At 36.2% G+C, this 22,678-nt stretch overlaps 1 pseudogene; it reads left to right on the forward strand.

The window, feature by feature from the left end:
- Window positions 1-12,556: 12,556 nt before the first annotated feature.
- LOC118593511 lies at window positions 12,557-15,314 on the forward strand (annotated as a pseudogene).
- Window positions 15,315-22,678: the final 7,364 nt, after the last annotated feature.

Genomic DNA, 22,678 nt, shown 5'->3' on the forward strand with positions numbered 1-22,678 from the left:
ATCTGAGCTTATGTAGTTGGTATCTTTCTCCACTTTGCCTCAAATTAATGTTTGATGATACTTGCTAAAATTTCAGGTCAGAACTCTGATAGACTCTTCTATACTTTTAACATTATCTAGAGAAAGTAAAATAAAATTGGCAGTTTCACTGTAAGAATCATTACACATAGACACTTAAGTTCAGCACTCAATTTGTTTTTCCACCCTCCAATAGTGGCATATTCTTCTAAAAATTCCTAATTTTCATCCTTTGGTGGCACAATAATTAATTTATATTTCATGTATAAAAGCACTGTAAAATAACATCTCTTCAGTTTTCCTTTCTGCAAAAATTATTTTAAAAAATGGACCCCAGTTACGTTTATTTCCTTTAATTTCGTCAATATTCTCTCCTATCATGTACAACATTTTTAGGTCTTGGTGTATAATTTACACCTGAAATGCACCCAATGGTCCATGTTAAAATTCTGATCAGAAAACTTTGGGGCTGTATGGAGATGGTAGAGTCTTCAGTACTTAGGACCTAGGGGAAGGGGTGAAGTCACAGGACATTTTCAGAGTGCAGGGCTCAGTTTATTTCATTTTAAAACATTAATAGCATGTGGTACTGTTTATCAGGAACCTCAGCATATTCTCTCTCTCTCTCTCTCTCTCTCTCTCTCTCTCTCTCTCTCTCTGCTTCTTATATGCCAGGTGGCTAGTAATATTACACTATAATTTATTCACTACTATTATGTTCTGTGCAATCATTAGCCCAACATAAGCAAGCCAAGCGATGAATGGCTGAACTGATGAAATAGTGGGCAAAATAAATCTAGTCCTTCCTTGTGGTTGTTAATTTTATGTATACTTGTCAAAACAATAGGAAGTTAACTTGAATTTCTTGTCCTTTGGAAGAATCTTTTTATCTTTTTAATGATATAGAAACTCTATCTTCATTATTGTGAATTAGGATAACTAGCTGCCACAATATCATTTTATAAAAAGACTAATATGCTGCCGTGAAAAATCTTGTTAAAAATGAATTGAACACTTCCTGGGTATGAATTCCCAGGGGAATCTTGGGCCTGAAGGAGATGGGAATGGAGGGGAGGGGGTGGGGAGAAGGTGGGGGTGGGGCAGGAGCGGGGAGGACTGGGGAACCCATGGATGATGTGTAAAATTAAAACCATAAAGGTAAAAGATTATCTGTAGAATACATTTCTTGATTTATGTATTTACATTTCAAATATAGCACTACTGTGGTTATGCTGAAGTTCTGAGATGTGTTCAGATGTGATCTGGAGCTGATGGCTCAATGGGTAAAGTGTTATCTGGGTGAGTTTGAAGACCTGATTTTGAATCCTAGCACATACAAAAAAATTGAGGCATGATGTCATGTAAGTGTATCTCAACACTAAGACAGAAAGTTGAAGAAAGACAGATCCCAGGCACTCACTGGCCAGCCATTTTAGCCAAAATGTAAACCACCAGATTGAGAGACAGAATCTATTTTAAAAAATAAAAAAGGAGAGGGCCTGAGGAAGACAACCTACCAGCTTCATTTCTTTACGTGTAGCAGAATGGGCTAGCATGCATGCATGCATACATATATTACACACATATGCACAGAGAGAGAGAGAGAGAGAGAGAGAGAGAGAGAGAGAGAGAGAGAATGCAAGAAAGAAAGTAAAAGAATACATGTTTTCCAAATTTAAATTTGTTTTTAGCTTTATATGCTTTGGTATTCTTGGTTTTCACAGTTCCTTATCAGGTTCTTGAATCACCTTCTCAATTTGCAAGGGAAAACATCTATTAATTTCATATTGTTTGCATTGGGTTTTCCAAACATCAATTTGGAAAATGTTGACAAATTATCAATTATTTCTCCCATTCATAACAAAAGAATTATTTCCATAAACTAAAGTTTTTGGAACTTTTAAGTTCTCTCACTGATATTTTTAAATTTGACTGATAATGCCATTAAGGAGAGGAATAGACTCAGAACTTTGGAGCATGTCTGACTGAAATATTATCTGCTACTGAGATTTGTAAGTTCCAGGAGAAAAGCCAGAGGACAGCCTCCTATGCCCTTAAAATATAACTTTGTTGCAGAACTTAAGGAAGAAGAAGGAGCCTTGTGTCCCTCATTAAGTTCTCTGAACACAAAGTTTCTGTCCTGCTGAGGTAGACAAATGGGGCAGGACATAATGTAACAATGACCACAGACTGACACATTTAATACTAAGGATTAACCTTCAGTTTTTATCTATACTCTATTCCTTTTGAATGTTTGCCTCATGGGATCAATATGTGCACCTCCTATTGCTGTTCAAAAGTCTTTGTTCCCTTCACAAAAACACTTCTCTATAGCAAAACTCATCCAGGAATAGTACTATTGTTTATGGTGTAATTTTCTTAGATATGAATGTCTTTTGTTTGTTTTTATTTAAATTATTTATCAACTAAAATAGACAATGACAAAAAGCTTCAGGTTAAAATTAAAACATAAGAATCAGATTACTTGTAAGAAGTTTCTTTCACTTAGTCTTGTATTAAATTGACCCTTGGTAAGTAGGACTGCCATTTTTTTTCTAGCTACATGAAGCTGTCATTCTTTTAGACATTCTTTCCCTTGACCTAAAAACTGAATCCCAAACATAAACTAATAAATGAGATGAGAAAGAAGAAGAAGAAAAACAAGAAGAAGAAAAACAAGAAGAAGGAGGAGGAGAAAGAAGAAGGAGGAGGATATGAAGAAGAGAAAGAAGAAGAGGAGGAGGAGGAAGAGGAGAAGAATGAAAATAAGGAGGAGGAGGAAGAGGAAGAGGAGACAAAGAAGGAGGAGAAGAAGCAGAAGAGAAGGAGAAAGATGAAGTGTATTGTTGAGAGTTGTGAGAATATACAGCAGGTGATGACTAGTGTTCATATTTCAACCCGCCAAGTGAATGAGTCTGATGGGAAACCCCACCTGACAAGGCTATGAGGTTACTGACTATAAATGACCAGTTGCTCACTGTCTGTGTTTCTCTCATGTGCCATTTCATTTCTTCCCTAAGAACTGCATTCCTTCCTTATGAACAACTATGATATCTTTCCATTTTCCCTTCATTTCTATGTAATGGTACATGCAATCTTATGGGTACACATAATTGTGGATAGTAAAGAAGATGGTTTCTTATTTAACTGTACTATTTGTATGAATAATAATATACTAAAATATGCTTCGTAACTAGGTCTACTGTTCCATGCGAACTGTAGACACTTAGAGGTCTTGTTCTCCATCCTTAGCCACTGACAAGAAAAGTCGGCCAGACAGAGTATCCTCATGAAACTTTCACAGAGCAGAGTTGCAGGTGCCTGGCCTTGTTGTTGGATCAAAATCCTTCAGAAGAATTATAGTAAACTAGAAGTGACAGTGCAGGTGTCTGGCCTGTGTATATCTTAGTCTTTCAAGAGATCAATAGCACCTATGTTGCCCTAAGCTTCCTCCACCAGCACCTGCCAGCCCTGATTCAAAAATCAATTAACACTTTGTATTTATTTTTACACCAGATTTTAATGAATGATTTTAGGTTCAGTAGATTAACTATGTATAAGTCCTGAGATTCAGGTGACTAAAAAGAAAAGGCTGTTAACTGACTAACCATGTCTAGATATTATTAATCACATAAAATAGTACACATTCTTTGCTTCTTCCTTAGATCTCTCATTGGTTCACTTTCTTCCCTTGTAACCCTTGTAGCTATCTCTTTAAGAGATAGCCAGAACTTTTTACAATCTACAGCTGTTGTCAGTCACCAATAAATCTGAACAAGTCTTTGCCAACTGTGACTATTATCAGAATGCTTATCCCTACAAGTTTACTTTGTAGTTTTTAACAACAAGTTGTTAATGAATATATATATATAATGAATATATATATATGTGGTGTGTGTGTATGAATGGGAATGAAGATGAAAAGGAGGACAGGGAGGAGGAGGAGGAGGAAGAGAGGTAAGAGGAAGACAAGGAAGAGTGAAATAATAAGCAGGAGAGGAAGGAGGAGGAGGCAGGAGAAAGGAGGTCTCTATATTCATCTTACTGCTTCTTTCTTCTCTGAGCTCTAAAGATCCTCATATCACAGCTGCCTTCAAAGTTTCCCGATGCCCTCAGATTCCAACATTTTTAAAAATTTATTTAGCTTTTGTGCTACTCTACCATGCTCTAGGTTCATTTCTATCTAAATAATCTTGTTCTAACATTTACATTGAAACATGTTGAAGAAGTACATCAACTAGATTATATCAATATTGTCCATGAGCCTAGTATATCTTAGACAATTTTTATGATGCATAACATTTCATATGTTTAATATTGTATGCTTAGTGTGAAGAGATTTTGGTGGTCAATTTTTGTTTCTGATAGTTTCTTTACTGATATATGTTGATTTGAGATGCTTATTAATACAAATATTTTAGAAGGAGATATTGCAGGCATAAAAGATTTTGTATTTGTTTTTAGTTTTACACTAGATAAAGTATGAAATGTTTGTATGAACATGGTCATACCTTTTCATAATTTTATCATTTCAATTGTATTGTATGCTATATTGCCAACCAGTATGTGCAATTGAATAGCTAAACAGCTATTTGCATTCTCAAAAAGCCTGAACTAATTTAGTATTATTATGAAAATTATTGCATAAAAGGCAATTAAATAGGAGAAAAGCACAATTTTATATGTAATCAAGCAAGCATCATTAGAAGATTGGCTAGAGTATCATATATAGTTCAAAGGCTACCAAAAAGAGTTGTGCAATTAGTAAGGAAGGGATATATTCATATGTCGATTAAATAATACACAGGAGAATTTCCCATCATGTGCTAAGCAATGCCAAGAGTACAAGGAAAAGGAGAATGAGCGTGGAATAAAGGAAAAGGTAATCCACTGTTAACTGTGAGGTAGGACACTTCATGAGTTGGTTTCTTTGTATCACCCTTCAGTTGACAGCTTCGCTTTCTAAGTTAGTATAGAAAAATATCATGTTTTAACTGATGCCATATTCAAATATACCAAATGCATTATTGATCTATATTCCTTTCTCTGACTATAGTAATTAGTGTGTCATTATGCATGTTTAGAGTAAGATGTTCTTTGGTTACAAATTCAAGCTGCGATACTATACTTATTGTATTTAAATAATTTAAATAAAACTACATGTTCACTAAGAGATAAAATGAGAAAAATTAATTTAAAATGAAATTCTTTATATGGCATTTACATTTATCATGTCATCAATATTTGATGTTTTTAAGTCTATTAATGTTTTTAGTGTAATATAGCATATGCAAGGCTTTCAAAAAACTTTTTAATCATGATTTAAAAGTAATTAGTGGGGGTGAAGAGTTATTTCTGTGGTTACCAGTGCTTGCTACTCTCTCAGAAGACTGGTTTCAGTTCCTAAATCTCAATGAGGCAGCTCACATATCCCTGTAACACAACCACAAGGATCTGATGCTTCTCCTTTGGCTTCAACAGGCTCCACACAGACACAAATAAAATACTCTTATATAATGAGTATAATAAAAATACCTTATACATTTGCTTTTCAGGACAAAAGAATACATCTCAGTATTTCTCCTGAGGTTTCTATTCATAGTAAGTTGAAATAGATACTGTTGAAGAATTGGAAGCCACTTTGCACACAGAAAGGCAATTTTTAAAACTCATTTTCCTTGCAAGAAAGATCCACCAAGATGAAGTCTCAATTCTGAACATTTATGCCCCAAACACAAGGCCATCCACATATGTGAAAGAAACATTACTAAAGCTTAAATTACATATAAAACCCCACACATTAATAGTGGGAGACATCAACACCCCACTCTCACCTCTGGACAGATCGGCCAAATTGAAACTTAACAGAGACATAATGGACTTAACTGATGTTATGGCAAAATGGACTTAATCAATATCTACAGAACATTCCACCCAAACAAAAAAGAATATACCTTCTTCTCAGCACCCCATGGAACCTTCTCTAAAATCAACCACATACTTGGCCACAAAGCAAATCTCAACAGACATAAAACAAGTGGAATAACCTCCTGTGTTCTATCAGACCACCATGGTTTAAAGTTAGATTTCAACAACAGAAAAAACTACAGAAATCCTACAATCTCATGGAAACTGAATAATGCTCAACTGAATCATAAATGGATTAAGGAAGAAATAAAGAAAGAAATTAAAGACTTCCTAGAGATCAATGAAAATGAATACACCACATACCCAAACTTATGGGATACTATGAAAGCAGTGCTAAGAGGGAAATTCATAGCACTGAATGCCCACATAAAGAAGCTGGAGAAATCTATGCTAGTGACTTCACAGCACACCTGAAAGCCCTTGAACAGGAAGAAGCAAAGTCTCCCAGAAGGAACAGACTCGAGGAAATTATCAAATTGAGAGCTGAAATCAATAAAATAGAAATAAAGAGAACAATACAAAGGATTAATGAAACAAAGAGTTGGTTCTTTGAGAAGATCAACAAGATAGACAAGCCCTTATCCAAACTAACCAAAAGACAGAGAGAGAGCATCCAAATTAACAAAATCAGAAATGAAAAGGGGGACATAACAACAGACAATGAGGAAATCATCAGGTCATACTTCAAAAACCTCTACTCCACAAAACTGGAAAACCTAAAAGACATGGATAGTTTTCTGGATAGGTACCACATACCTAAGTTAATTCAAGACCAGATAAACCATTTAAATTGTCCAATAACCCCTAAGGAAATAGAATCAGTCATTAAAAGTCTCCCAACCAAAAAAAGCCCTGGACCTGATGGTTTCACTGCAGAATTCTACCAAGACTGGCCTGTACTGAATCCACCAGGTTTAAATGAATCCCCAGGCGAGTCTTGGTCCTGGAGGACATGGGAATGTAGGGGAGGGGCTGTGGGGAAGGTGGGGTGTGGGGTGGGAGTGTGGAGGACAGGGGAACCCATGGCTGATGTATAAAATTAAAACACAATAATAATATAATAAATTTAAAAAAAGATAGTAATGGTCATGTAGATTATAAATTAATTCTAGAGAAAAGGCTTCAGTTAGCTGCCTATACATGTCTTTGTGGTTGAGTCTTTTTTCAGTTTTCTGCAGGAAATCACGGCCAGGCCTAACATCAATTGAAATCTCCAGGAAGAAGATGGGGCCCCACAACGACAAATCCACATGGAAAATAATATCACTAAGCTGACAAACATCATCTATAGATCAGCTTTGGACTACAAAGTGCTTAGAGCAACTCTGAGATGGCTAGCTGAGATGATCCAGTTTCAAAGACTACTTGAATAAGTACTTGAGATAAACCCTGAACTTTGGCATTATGGATAACAAAGAATATAGTTACCTTTCCTAGAATTTGTCAATTAACCCAAAATTTTTCTTTTCAGAATAAAGAACCTTCGCCCATACCCAGCAGGAAGCAATTTTAAGAATAAGACACCCACATTCCCAAAGGGGTGGTGTGGGGTGGGTGGTTTTTTGGTCTTTTTATGGGTTTTGGATCTGGGATAGTTTTCATTGTTTAGGAGGGTTGGTTACAAGTTGTTGTTAAGGGTTAGGAAAAGGGCTAGGCAATAGGTGCTTGTTTAAAAAAAAAAGAAAAAAGACAATTACTATTTTTAAATACTTTACATTGGATTGGATTATTTTATATTGTATACAAATTATTATTATTTTTAAAATTGAGATTGTTAGAATATGCCATATACATATTTCTAATCTTGCTCGAGATATTGTATTTATACCATTCATTTAACAATGTAATGCACTTTGCTAATCCTTGAATATTAGTATTACCAACTATTAGGATATATAGAAATGAAAGTTAGTGGTTAGACATTACAATTGAATTTGTAGTCATAATAGGTGTGTTTTGAAGATCAAACAGATGTATTTTAGATAGACAGGTCATCTTCAAACCCTTCAGAGATCTAGAGAATATGGCATTTAAATGTTTTAATGACTTAGAAATTTTTCTTTTTTGCTATGACTATGAGACATGATGGCTTCTGGCAGGACCAATCTACTTCAGAGAACATATGGGCACTGAAGAAACTGCATATGGAGCTAACTTTCATTGTGGCAAAAGTTAGCCACTGGACAACAAAGTATCCTCCAATCAACTGCTGACAAACAGGACAGACACCACATGAAAGGAAGGACTACCGATTTTTGCCAAAACAAGTGTGGTTGTGGCTTTAACAAAAGGTATCTTCTGAAGCCAGGACAATATGACACCATCCCTGAAGTGAGTGGCCTTTGCAATCTGTAGAAGGTACTGTGCCCTTTTCTTCCAAGGCAGCTGAACAGGGAGTGGGCCAATGGCTTCTGATGTACAATGGAACAACAGATGAAACAGTTGTTCTTGAAGAATAACTAAGCTCACCCCTCTCAATAGTAGACTGGCATTCAATAGAGGGATGTGGAGAAGAACGGGATGCCGAGATGAAGCCACATATACACAGCCAATTAAAATGGACAGCTGAATCGAAGAAAAAACATCAATAATTTCCAGAATTGAAAATGCTGAATCATGACATGACACTAAAGGAATTCAGGTGTTTCTGGTACATGGACTGCTCTCACCAAATGTGAGGTCAAACTGAATTGACCTTTTATACATCCGAGTTCACAAAAGAGTCTCTCAGATAAGCTAAGCCTATAGGCTGAAGATGATGCCCCAACACTGTGGAGAAACCTCAGGTGACTATCCAGGCAGCTGGCTGTGTCTGTCAACTCACACTTATTTTTTTATTTTTTTATTTTTTTAAGATGCTTGCATACACTTCCTGTTTCTATTTTTTATTAGGTAGTATTATTTCCTTCTTGGATCTCTGAGGGAGTTGAAGATCAGTTAGTTATAGTTATAATTATCTTTGTTAAGGATTTCAGAAAAACTCACTAAGAGCTGTAAGTGTATAATTTGAAAGACGTTATAAGACAGTTCTGTTAGCAATATAAGTTAGGATAGAAAGTGAATCAGGTACATTTTGGACTTACCAAAATAAGATAGATAATGGAATTATTTTCTCTGAATTTGTCAAATGCAAATGGACTAGACATTGTTTAGGTATTTATTGTTTGCATATATGGTATATATAGTTATTGTACTTTTGTATATAGTTTTTCTTATATTAGTTATAACTTTTTCCTTTTTTTCTCTTTATTAAAATAGAAAAGGGGAAACACATGGAATCTATGGAATAATTAGTGTATATAAAATGTCTTGGTGTTGGGGATTAGCTCAGTGGTAGAGTGCTTGCCTAGCAAGCCAAGGCACTGGGATCAGTCCTTAGCTCTGGAAAAAAAAATGTCTTAGTTTATTATATTTGAAAGCAGTAAAATTTTCTGGGCAAGGATTTTAACAGTATATCTTGGGGATGGTACTTGAGTCTAAAGATGAAATTCATATATGTCTCATACATACTGTGATGGTTCATCTTCCAATCAATTGATAGGATTTACACTCTCCATGGAAATGAAGCTCTAGGAATGTTGTAAAGAAATTTCTAGATTAGGTCAATTGATGAAGAAGATTAACACTAAGTGTGCACCAGTCCTGGAATATGTAAAAAGAAAAAAGCAAATTGAGTACCAACATTAAAGGCTCTCTGCTTCTCACAGAGAAAAAAAAACAAAAAAAAAAAAAACAAAAAACAAAAAAAAACCCCTCATTTTCCTTTCCAGTATTATCAATGCAATCTTTCCCATTGAACATTTTCCATCACATCTGGGGAAACTCTTGCAAGGGCAGAGCTTTCCTCAAATCATGGTTTTGGTAACATAATGTGTGGTGAATATGTGAGACTTATGGGTAAGCAACAGGTGAGATTTTGCATCTTCTCCATCCTGTGGAGACATTTTAAACACAGCAGCATTCTCAGGAGTCTAAGAATCTCTAAAAGTTAAGAGCATTAGCTCCTATCTTTTTTCCCAATGCTTCCCACCAAATCTATTATGTATTCTCTTCATTTATTATAAAAAACAGTTATTAAAGTTGTATTAAACATGTCAGAAAATACTTTGACAGTTAAAAAAAAACTATAACATTTTGAGCGTGAAGTCACCCTAATGAGAAGTCTTTGTTTTCAGTAATGCTATTAGAGAATCATTCATGATTATGTGAAAGTGTTAAGAGCAATTAATTTTAAGATGAAACAATTCCCATTAAGAAAATTATATCTTATTTCTATTTTAGAAAATAAAGAATTTTAGAAATGACATTTATTGGCATATATTACACAAGGATCTTTGTTATATTTCTTAGCATAAGATTAGATATTGTTTGAAAAGAATTTATACTATTGACATTTTTCATTCTCTTTTACTGGCATACAATGAAACTCTAGGTATGTAGCACACACATGAAATGATCTTTGATAATCTCTTATGCCATAAATCATTTTCACTGATAACCAGCTCAAAATGTCTTATTATGTTGCATTAATATGATTCAGTTGATCAAAATAGAACATGTATTTTAAATTACATTTATTTATTTATCTCTTTGTATGTATGTATGTAACAGGAATCTTAAAAGTTTTTACTAATAAAATAAAACCTGAGACCAGTTATTGGGGTGAATGCTGGAAGATCAGAGAAGCAGAACAAGCCACAGTTTCCTCACCTCACCAGTTCCTCAGCTGGTCTTCTTTCTGCAGACTGCAAGCTTCTGTGTCCTCATCCCAATGGCTCTCAGCTGAACTGTGCTGCTCCAAAGTCTGAATGTTAAACCAGCCAAATGCTTAACTAACTAAATGCTTAACTAGCTCTGTTGCCTGGTTTTTACATCTTATATATCTTTCTACTTTCTTCATTACTCCCTGGGATTAAAGGCTGGGTTTCTGGGATTAAAGGTGTGGATCACCATGCTTAGCTGTTTCTAAAGTAGCCTTGAACACACAGAGATCCACCTGGCTCTGCCTCCTAAATGCTGGGATTAAAGGTGTGCATCACCATCGCCCAACTTCTGCTATGGCTTGCTCTGACCCATTTTGTAGCCACCATTTCTGGCTCTATTTTAGTGGCTGTCTTTTCTCTGACCCCAGATAAATTTATTTCAGGGAACATACAATATTTTGGGAGAACACAATACCACATATTGTGTGATTATGTATGTAAACATTTGTATGTTTGTTATTTTTATTATAATACATTATATTTACTCTCATCTTATTGTATATTATAATTTTCATATACAATTATAATATGGTATATTTTCTTTGATAAATATTTAAAATGGAATCAAATGTGTATGTACTTATATATCATAAACATACACAACATATATATGGATCTATAGATAGATATAGATATAAAGTCTTTGAGCCACATAATTTGCTTTCTTTTGTGTCATTCCTAGGGATGAATATAAATTCTGAAGGCACATAGAGGCAAAATTATTCTTTTTTATTATATTTGTGTTTTAATTTTACACATCAGCCATGGGTTCCCCTGTCCTGCCCTCTCCTGCCCCCCCCCCCACCTTCCCCCCATCCCATCCCCTCCATTCCCACATTCTCCAGGGCCTAGACTCCCCTGGGGATTCATTTAAACCTGATGGATTCAGTACAGGCAGGTCCAGTCCCCTTTTTCCAGGCTGAGCAAAGTGTCCCTGTGTAAGCCCAAGGTTCCAAACAGCCAGCTCATGCACTAAGGACAGGTACTGGTCCCACAGCCTGAATGCCTCCCAAACAGTTCAAGGCATTCAATTGTCTCACTTATCCAGAGGGCCTGATCCAGCTGGGGGTTCCACAGCCTTTGGTTCATAATTCATGTGCTTCCATTCATTTGGCTATTTGTCCCTGTGCCTCTCCAATCTTGATCTCAACAATTCATGCTCTTACAGTCCCTCCTCTTTCTTGACAGTTGGACTCCTAGAGCTCCACCTGGGGCCTGGCTGAGGCTCTCTGCATCCACTTCCATCAGTTATTGGATGAGAGTTTCAGCACAACCGTTAGGGTGTTTGGCCATCTGATCACCAGACTAAGTCAGATCAGGCTTTCTCTCGACCATTGCCAGTAGTCTACAGAGGATGTATCATTGTGCATTTAAGGGGACCTCTCCATCACTCTGCCTGATCAACATGATAGACAAGCCCTTATCCAAACTAACCAAAAGACAGAGAGAGAGCATCCAAATTAACAAAATCAGAAATGAAAAGGGGGACATAACAATAGACAATGAGGAAATCCAGAGAATCATCAGGTCATACTTCAAAAACCCCTACTCCACAAAACTGGAAAATCTAAAAGAAATGGATACTTTTCTGGATAGGTACCACATACCTAAGTTAAATCAAGACCAGATAAACCATTTAAATAGTCCAATAACCCCTAAGGGAATAGAATCAGTCATTAAAAATCTCCCAAACAATGAAAATTATTCTTTTTTAAGAAAAAGGGAGCCATGGCGGCACCAGTGATTGGAGTGAGTGTCTGAGGAGAGTGGCTGAGGACCGGGCTGGAGTGGCTGTCTTTATATCTCAGTGTGGTGGCACTGTGGGCCTCCAAAATATAGTACAGACAATGGCTGACAACAGTTTATTAACGTCTCCTACTGAGATAACTAGCTTGGCCAATTCTTCCATCTTTGATTCTAAAGTTACCCAAACTTCCAAGGAAAACTTGTGCCTGGCATCTACTTGAAATTTTGACGAAGAGATGCCTCAGGTTGAAGCAAGATTGATTCTGGTCCAGGAAACTGGGAAACAAGAAGAGCTTCTGAAGGCTGCAAAGTCTCTTTTCTACAGACTATTAAGATATTGGAAGTCCCTGTTATAAAGATAAAAGAAAGTCATCCTGGAAAATCGGATGAAAAATTAATAAAAAGTGTTATTAATATGGAAATTAAAGTGCCCTGTGGAAAGGTGGACTCAGTGGAAGAATTTGGAGATTTGGATTCCCCAGAATTTGAGAATGTGTTTGTAGTCACTGACTTCCAGAGTTCTGTCTTCAGTGACTTACGCAAAACTGACTGTAGAATTGTTGGACCACCAGTTATACTCAACTGCACACAAAAGGGGGAGCAGCCCCTGCCGTTCTCCTGTCGGCTGCTGTACTGCAAGAGCATGCTGGACCTGGTGTTGTGCTTTAGTGGATTCAGGAAGAAGGAGGAGCTTGTCAAATTGGTGACATTGGTTCATCATATGTGTGGAGTTATTCGAAAAGAATGTAATTCCAAAGTAACACAACTGCTGGCAAATTGCACACAAGGAGAAAAATTCAGGGTTGCTGTGAGCCTGGGTACTCCAATTATAAAGCCAGAATGGATTTATAAAGCATGGGAAAGACGGAATGAGCAATGTTTCTGCGCAGCAGTTGATGACTTTAGAAATGAATTTAAAGTTCCTCCATTTCAAGATTGCATTTTAAGTTTCCTGGGATTTTCAGATGAAGAGAAAAATAGTATGGAAGAAATGACTGAAATGCAAGGAGGTAGCTATTTACCAGTTGGGGATGAAAGGTGCACTCACCTTATTGTTGAAGAGAATACAATAAAGGAACTTCCATTTGAACCCTCAAAGAAACTTTTTGTTGTCAAGCAAGAGTGGTTCTGGGGAAGCATTCAGATGGATGCTCGTGCTGGAGAAACTATGTATTTGTATGAAAAGACTAATACTCCTGAGCTCAAGAAGTCAGTGTCTCTGCTCTCTCTAAGCACTCCAAACAGCAACCGCAAAAGGCGCAGACAGAGAAACACTGGCCCAGCTCTCCAGAGAGACAGACCTCTCCCCTTTCCCTCCCCGGAAGCAGACCTCAGCCGAGCATTCCCTTTCTATTGGTTCACTCCTGGATATTTCCAACACACCCCAGTCTAGCATTCACTATGGAGAAACACCCAAGTCGTGCACCAAGTCTTCCAGAAGTTCTACTCCAGTTCCTCCGAAGCAGTCAGCCAGGTGGCACGTGGCCAAAGAACTATATCAGACTGAGAGCAATTACGTCAACATACTGGCGACAATTATTCGATTATTTCAGGTGCCATTAGAAGAAGAAGGGCAACGTGGTGGACCTGTTCTTGAACCAGAGGAGATCAAGACTATTTTTGGGAGCATCCCAGATATCTTTGATGTACATGTGAAGATAACGGATGATATTGAAGACCTTATTGTTAACTGGGACGAGAGCAAAAGCATTGGTGACATCTTTCTTAAATATTCAAAAGATTTGGTAAAAACCTACCCTCCATTTGTAAACTTCTTTGAAATGAGCAAGGAAACAATTATTAAATGTGAAAAACAGAAGCCCAGATTTCATGCTTTTCTCAAAATAAATCAAGCTAAACCAGAGTGTGGACGGCAGAGCCTCGTGGAACTTCTCATCTGGCCGGTGCAGCGGCTACCCAGTGTTGCTTTACTACTAAATGATCTCAAGAAGCATACAGCTGATGAAAACCCTGACAAAAGCACTTTAGAAAAAGCTATTGGATCACTCAAAGAAGTGATGACACATATCAATGAGGATAAGAGGAAAACAGAAGCACAGAAGAAATTTTTGATGTTGTTTATGAAGTAGATGGATGCCCAGCTAATCTATTATCTTCTCATTGAAGCCTAATACAAAGAGTGGAAACAGTTTCTCTAGGTGAGCACCCCTGTGACCAGGGAGAACAAGTCACTCTCTTCCTCTTCAATGACTGCCTCGAGATAGCAAGAAAACGGCATAAGGTTATCGGTACTTTCAGAAGTCCTCATGATGGCACCCGACCTCCAGCTTCTCTTAAGCATATTCATCTAATGCCTCTTTCACAGATAAAGAAGGTGCTGGACATAAGAGAGACAGAAGATTGTCATAATGCTTTTGCCTTGCTGGTGAGGCCACCAACAGAGCAGGCCAATGTTCTACTCAGCTTCCAGATGACATCAGAGGAGCTTCCAAACGAAAACTGGCTGAAGATGCTCTGTCGACATGTTGCCAACACCATTTGTAAAGCAGATGCTCAGAATCTTATGTACGTTGCTGATCCAGAATATTTTGAAATAACTACAAAAGATATGGATAGTACATTGAGTCGTCGAGCATCTAGAGCAATAAAAAGGACTTCACAAAGGTTACAAGAGCGTTCTCTTTTTCCAAAACTCCTAAGAGAGCCCTGAAGATGGCTCTCTCATCATCCCATAGCTCAGAGGGAAGGAGTTCTCCCAGTAGTGGAAAACTTGGTGTGAGCCGTCTGTCTAGCATGTCACCCTTAGCAGGCATTCCATCTTCCTCCCTTGTCAGTTTGCCTTCTTTCTTTGAACGAAGAAGTCATACATTAAATAGATCTACAACTCACTTGATATGAAACTTAACCCACGGGACTTCATCCTTCAAAAAGATGCTGACATAAATGGTACTTCTAATTAGCACTTGGTGAAAGTCGTAAAGGAGATAAGTAACACTAACCAATGCCGTTTTATGTTCTTGAAAAACTACGTTTATTTCTTACATTTTTCAAGATAATCCATGTAAAAAAATATATTGACTTTTGATGTAATTTATCTCTGTTTGACGCTCACATCTGAAGACCAGTAACTTAAGTTATTCATGATAATTAGTAGCTTTGTTACCTGATACAGTAAACTTATTGGTGGGTGTAAAATACTATTGTCTATTTGATTAGAATCTTGAATGAATTTTTGGAAGTACATGTTTGTAGATCTCAATTTGTGCAGCGACTAAATGGTAATGCAATACTTACTAAATAAAAACCTCTGACTAAATTCTAGGGCCTCAGTCACATGTATTGTTTGATGTGCTTAACTGCTCTTTTGCAGTTTATTTTCTTTTCAAATAAAAGATCTACCACATGAATTTTAAAAGACACACCAGTATCAACCATATAATTAAGATTGTTTGAAAATACATTTTTGCAAATTGAGATAAGGACAGAAAGATTAGAAAACATTGTATATGCTACAAAGACAGATATTAGTATGTACTTTTAATTGTTTCAGAGACTTTACTTTTATTTTACTTTTTTGTTCTAGCTACTGTCAAATCTTGCTTTAGTTTTGACTACTGTGTTGAATTTTATTTCAAAGGAGAAGACCATGGGAAAATTGATAAGAATATCTTCTGTTCTCCATACAGTCCTTCTGAAGTTGCCTTCAGTTTTGCTAATCTGCTGTAAAATGCATAGATATTATGTGTGGTCAACTTTTTTTGTGGTCATGTCATTAAAAATAAGATTGGAAATTTATTGTCAAATACTTTGTAAATCTGCCATTATCTTTTAGTGTAGTATTTCTTCGAGTCAGTAATACTGTAGAATCAGGTTCCTATGGCCAAGTGTATTATTTCCTACTTATTCAAGGGGGTGTTGTAAGTCTCCTTGTTACTTAATTTTCAATAATATGCTTTAATAGTTGAATTGACTATGGATTTTTTTCTATGCCATGTATGTCATTTCACAGGTTAGTATATGACATTATTTTGCTATATTTTAAAAACAGTTATTAGCAAGAACTTGTAAATAGATAGCTTAAAACAGTTATCAAAAAAAAAAAAAAGAAAAAGGACTATTAAAACATGGATTGCCATTAGCAATGCCATGTTTCAAAGACAAGAATTCAGTCTTGTATAGATATGCCTAAAACACAAAAATATTTCAAAACCATACTCATCATCCCAGCTTGACAAGCTCCACTTTCACTGCGAAGACAGAAATCATATCAGTGGAGTTGGGAACCAGAGCTAAGGGAAGGGGTTCTTTGTGACTTGTAAGTTCCATTAAGGAACTTACCTTCTGACTGACACATAAATATTATGAATATATGTCAGAGGATTATCTGATACATATATATGCTAAATAATGTTTAAATAAAGTAAAGCGGGTATATTTCTCATGATTCATGGAATAACTATCACAAATGATTTTCCTAAATATTTTCTTAATATACAGTATGTTATCATTAGCTATGTTTAATCTATGATACAAAAGAATACTTGAACTTCTATACTCTATGTCACTATCATTTATCATTTTACCATCTATACATAGGAACTCACATCTCCAAATGCAACCTACACAGCTTAAGGACCAGTGGTACAAAAAATATTTAATATCATAAGATTTTATAAAAATATTTTTGATGTTTCCATTCTGAAAATATTCACAATAATCTGAGCAGCTTTTCATAGTACAGGCATATGCTCAGCAATGGGTGAGAGATGCATGCTGTGGATTAAATGTTCTCTGTACCATGTCAATTCACACAAATTACTTGATCTGCTTATGTGCAGCTTTCCTTATCTAGAAACATAGGGCAATATTATATGTTTAGTCTCCTTTTCTTCAAGAAGTATATGAATACTGTATTTACAATGTTAATCATATATATGATTGAGCTATATATCTGTATCATACTGTAATTTATAATTTCTCTAAGTATTGATATATGTCTTAATATGTAATATCTATAGCCATCTGAATTGTATGTTAATTTTTAAAATATTATTTCAGATCACCATTGAAAAGTAAGATGAAAATTATTAAAAGAAATGCATTGTCTTGAACAATTCATTAACACACAACTCAGTGCATGTAAAAACTACTTGAAATGTGAGATATGTTTCAGTCTCAAATGATAGCTTTCATTATTTTTTCAATAAACATTCAAAGATTTTCATTTCATTTTATAATAGAAATAAACACATATCACTATACTATGTTATTATTCATCATCTTCACTGCCCTTCCATAATCCTTATGACTGACTGGTCTTGCTGGTTGATTGACTACCCCCGAACAGTCTTTGGTTCACTTTCAAATATGTATTCCATTTACCTCTCTTCTCGACTTCTGCAAAACTCTTCCTCCCAATGTTCCTCTCCTGTCTATATGTATGATGTATGCATACATGCACACAAATTTAAATATGGGTGTCCAAATTCTACATAATGTAGAAAGCATACCGTGCTTTTCTTTTCTGAGTGCGATTTATTTGACAGAATGCGATCATCTTGTCTTCCATCCACTTTTGAAAATGTCATGTTTTCTTTAAGATTCAGAAAAATTTGATGATTTTACCTGCTGAGCAATATCAGTAGTCCATAGTTGTTTTCCATTTGTAGTGTGGTGAAATGGAAACCCAAAGAAGATTGAACTCGCGCTTTCCTGTGAGTGAAGGCTATTGAACATGATTTCAAAGATGCATTTGCTATTGGTATTTCTTCTATGAAGATCTCCCTATCCAGTACTATATTAGTCTAATTATTGATTAGTGTTGTTTTTAGTGTTTAATTTTTACAATTATTTCTTCATACTAGATAATGAAACCTTGTTTCATTTGTACTTTCAAAGACTTTGTATCCTTCCTATAAGCTGTCTCTTCACTGTGGTGATTTTTCCTTTGTTCTCCAGAAGATTTGCTATCACACAGTCACTCTTACTAGTTCTTGGTATTATTTACTGAGCTAACTGATATTTGTCCAAAAGTCCTTGTGTATAGGAAGATGGGTTAGTAGCTAAAATGTTTGCCAGGAGAACAAGACAAAAATTTAGACTGCCTGACCCCAGGAATAAGCTGTTATGTCATGGCAGTATACCTGAAATTCCAGAATCCACAGAAACTGGGCATCAATGAAACAACCAGGCTATGGGACTTTCTGTATCAGAAGAGGTCTGTGTTTATTAACAGTCTCTGCTTCAAAAAATAATACAGATGAACAATTCAGAAAGATTCTCCACATTAACAGCTGAACCTTCACATGTCACATATATGCACATTTAAAACCATAGGCAATTGCATATACATATGCCCAAAAATATATGTAGACATATACTCACACCATTATACCACAAATGTGCATATGAAAAAGAAGAAAAACAAATAAACCTAATTGAACAATTTTTTTAAAGAATTTCTCTTATCCTGCAAAAAAATGGAACAGAATCAAAATGCATATTTAACCAGACAGCCAGCTCATGCACTAAGGGCGGGTCCCGGTCCCACAGCCTGGGTGCCTCCCAAGCAGTTCAAGCTATTCAATTGTCTCACTTATCCAGAGAGCCTGATCCAGCTGGGGGCTCCACAGCCTTTGGTTCATAATTCATGTGCTTCCATTAGTTTGGTTATTTGTCCCTGTGCTTTTGCCTGTACTGAATCTACCAGGTTTAAATGAATCCCCATGGGAGTCTTGGCCCTGGAGGAGATGGGAATGGAGGGGAAGGGGAGGGGAGAAGCTGGGGGGGGGGGCGGAAGGGGGGGGACAGGGGACCCCTTGGCTGATTTGTAAAATTAAAACACAAATATAATAATAATAATAATAATAATAATAATAATAATAAAAACAACTAGAGATGTTGAAACTGATAAAAGAAAATATTGGGAATACATGTTAGGACATAGTTACAAAAGAAAAGCCTGGGAAAGCAATATAAAGCAAATGATATATTAATGTAGAAAAGGGAATACAGGGGATGAAAGTGTTTAGTGAAGAAGGAGTTGGGCAGCAAGATTGTAGGAAAAGTTGGAGGCAGAGGAAATCAACCAAAATGAAGCATGTATGAAAATGCCATAAGGAAACCTGCCGTGCTGTATACTAATAACAAAAAATCACAAAAGGAAAGCAACTAAAAGAATAAAGTGTTGGATTAAGTTTTTCTGGCTCCTTAAAATTCCTGGTCTGCCAGTAATATACACACACCTAGGTAGTGGCAGATGAGCTCCCGGACCACTGGATTTTCTGTGGTTTTTATGCTAGTGATGAGCCTGTTTGGACAAAGGACTGAGCTTGCCAGAGTTCTTCATGGTTGCAAATTTGTCCTTGTCCTGACCTAAGGACTTTGCATTCTCTTGGCTAGAATAGTTCTTTCATTTACTTTCCCAGCACTCATCAGATCATATGCCACAGAGTTGCTAATGTTTCAGCAGAGGGATGTGTCCCAAGTGTTGGAGTTTGGGAAATAGTCATAGCATTGAGATCTGTGTAGACAGAGCCCATGATTTTATAAACTAAATACTAATCATCCTACTGGAGATATGAACTTCATACTTCTTGGACTCTAAGCTTGATGGGTTTATTGGTGACTCCAAAAACTAATAGACGATAAATTTCAGGGTCAAGAATATCAAACAACATTATTATTTACCTTTTATGAGATCTATTACCTCCAGAAGGTGAGGATATACCTTTCATTTCCTGAGAAAGGCCTCCTACACCCTGGGCTTTTCAACTTTTAGTTTGCTAGTCCTTCTGACCTGCTCCCAGGGATGAGTTTTATGCTTGGATTGTAGTAGGTTAAATTCCTGCTCCCTAACTTAAGATGGTGTTCACCTGTCATAGAAATCCTTTCCCATCAATACCTGCAGCTGGATGTAAGAGTTCAAAGGACCCTGGTCTTGGCCTGAAGATAAAACTCTGCTGACATTCTTTTTCATTAGGGCCATGTTACTTACTTTATGAAAAAAGGCTTGACTTCCCTTATGTGGGAGTGGCCTGCAAAAAAATGTACTTAACTTGGATTAATTAGCTTTTGTATATTGTCTAATTTTAATCATATTTTTAAATTACTCGATTACTGCTTCATCAACTTATAAAAAGCTTCCTCTTTTTTGATATAGACTATTTTGTTTTTTCATTATTTTTGAAACTTTCAAACACATATACAATGAATTTTGATCATATCTATAACTATTTTCCTCTAAGGTTTACACTATGTCCCCTTTATATGCCTCTTTCCTAACTATATATATGTATATATATATATATAGTGACTCACTAAATGCAAATAGTAATTATTATATGCACATGGGTATGAAGACATTCATACCTATGAGAAACCTGCTAGTGACCACATACTCAAAAAATAAAATAAAATAAAGAGAATATCAAACATCAATGTTATTCACCTTTGACTGAGATAGGGAGAGAGACCCAACCATGGCTCTCTCCCTATCAACTGTCCATTGTTGATATCTCCTAAGTAAAGTGTAGAGTTTGGAGGTCAGTTATCCCAGGAGTATTTATTCATTTGATCTTTTGGATGCAGATATTATGCAGGTAACCACAACTGCTGTGAGTTCATGAGTGATGAAGTTATGCCACATACTGAATGCAGCATTTCACAGCACCCCTTCCCATCATTAAGTTCTTACATGCTTCTTTCTTCACTATCGTGACTTCCACTGACCTTTGATGTGTGAGGTTTTAAAATAGATATTGCCTTTACCTGAACACTCACAGGTTTTATTTCTTATCTTGACTCTTCCTTACCTGTATCAAACAGAAAAATATATCTTTATTTCCATATTATATTTTGCTGACAGATTATCATTAAAATATTCCAAATGTTCATTTTTAAAATATTTAGAAAATAGATTATAAAGACAATTGTTAGAAATTCAGTCGTTGAATTAGAGATCTTTTAACTATTATAATTTTGCAGACTTAGGTTGTTGTCTTAGCTTGGCTACTATTATTGTGATAAAGCCATAACCAAAAGCAACTTGGAGAGGAAATTGTTTCTTTCATCTTAAAACTTAGAGTTCATTATGGAGGGAAATGAGGCAGGAACTCAAGGTAGGAGGTAGGAATTGAAGCAGAAGCCTGTTCTGATACAGGCTTTATCCCCTTGCTTGCTTAGCATGCCTTTTTTTTTAAATAGTTGAAAATAGATTCTTCTCTCATACAATATATCCTAACCATAGCTTCCCCTCCCTCCACTCCTCCCAATTCTCCTGCAGTTCCCCTCTCCATTCAGAAAAGAACAGACTTTCAAGAGCCAACAACCAAAGAGGACAAAACAAGATACAGTAAGACAAGGAAAAACGTTCATATCAAGGCTGGGCAGGGCAACCCAATAGGTGGAAAAGAGTCCCAAGAAGGGGGAAAAGAGTCAGAGACACACCTGTCCCCATGTTAGGAGTCCCACAAAGACACTAAGTCTGATAGCTGTAACATATATGTCCAGGCTTTCTACAGATCCATGTTGACCTGGTGCTTCTTGCTACAGTCTCTGGGAGTCATTGTAAGCTTTGCCACACTGATGCAATGAGCTATGTCCTGGTATCTTCCATTCCCCTCTGATTCCTACAATCTCTTCTCCTCTTCTTCTGAAGGGGTTCCAGAACTCTAAGAGGAAGGACCTTATAAAGACCCCCAAATTAGATTTTCTCTGCATGTCTTCTCTGGGTCTTCTGGACCTGCTCCCATCTGCTGCCAAAAGAAGCCTCTCTAATGATGGCTGGACAAGCACTAATCTATGTGTATGTCAGAATATCATTAGGAATCATTTTCCATGAATCTATAATTTCTTAGTATATAAATTATGCAGGGATTTAGGAAGGCAGGTTTATATTTCTGAATACTGGAAATTTAAACTGTTCATACCTGCATTGGACCCATATATTTTAAAAGCCATAGGTCAATGTTTAGGAAGCCACAACCTGAATGTAAATGGGAAATTAAAACACAGGGAAAAAAATCCTCTGTAAAATATTTTTAATAAGATGATATGAAAAAATAACTAAATTTGGACAGCTTGTATATAATATACATTTTTTTCATGCAATTTTTCCAAAATGTTACTTATTTCTAAATGAAGAAAAGCTGATAAGAGAAGCACAATGCCATGATCTCAGTACTTGAGAGGCAGACACTGAAGGTTCAGCATTTCAGGTCTTCAGGGCCAATCTCGGCAACAGAGTAAGTTTTATACCTTGG

The sequence above is a fragment of the Onychomys torridus genome, chromosome 11, assembly GCF_903995425.1.
Source record: "Onychomys torridus chromosome 11, mOncTor1.1, whole genome shotgun sequence".
Classification (NCBI taxonomy): domain Eukaryota; kingdom Metazoa; phylum Chordata; class Mammalia; order Rodentia; family Cricetidae; genus Onychomys; species Onychomys torridus.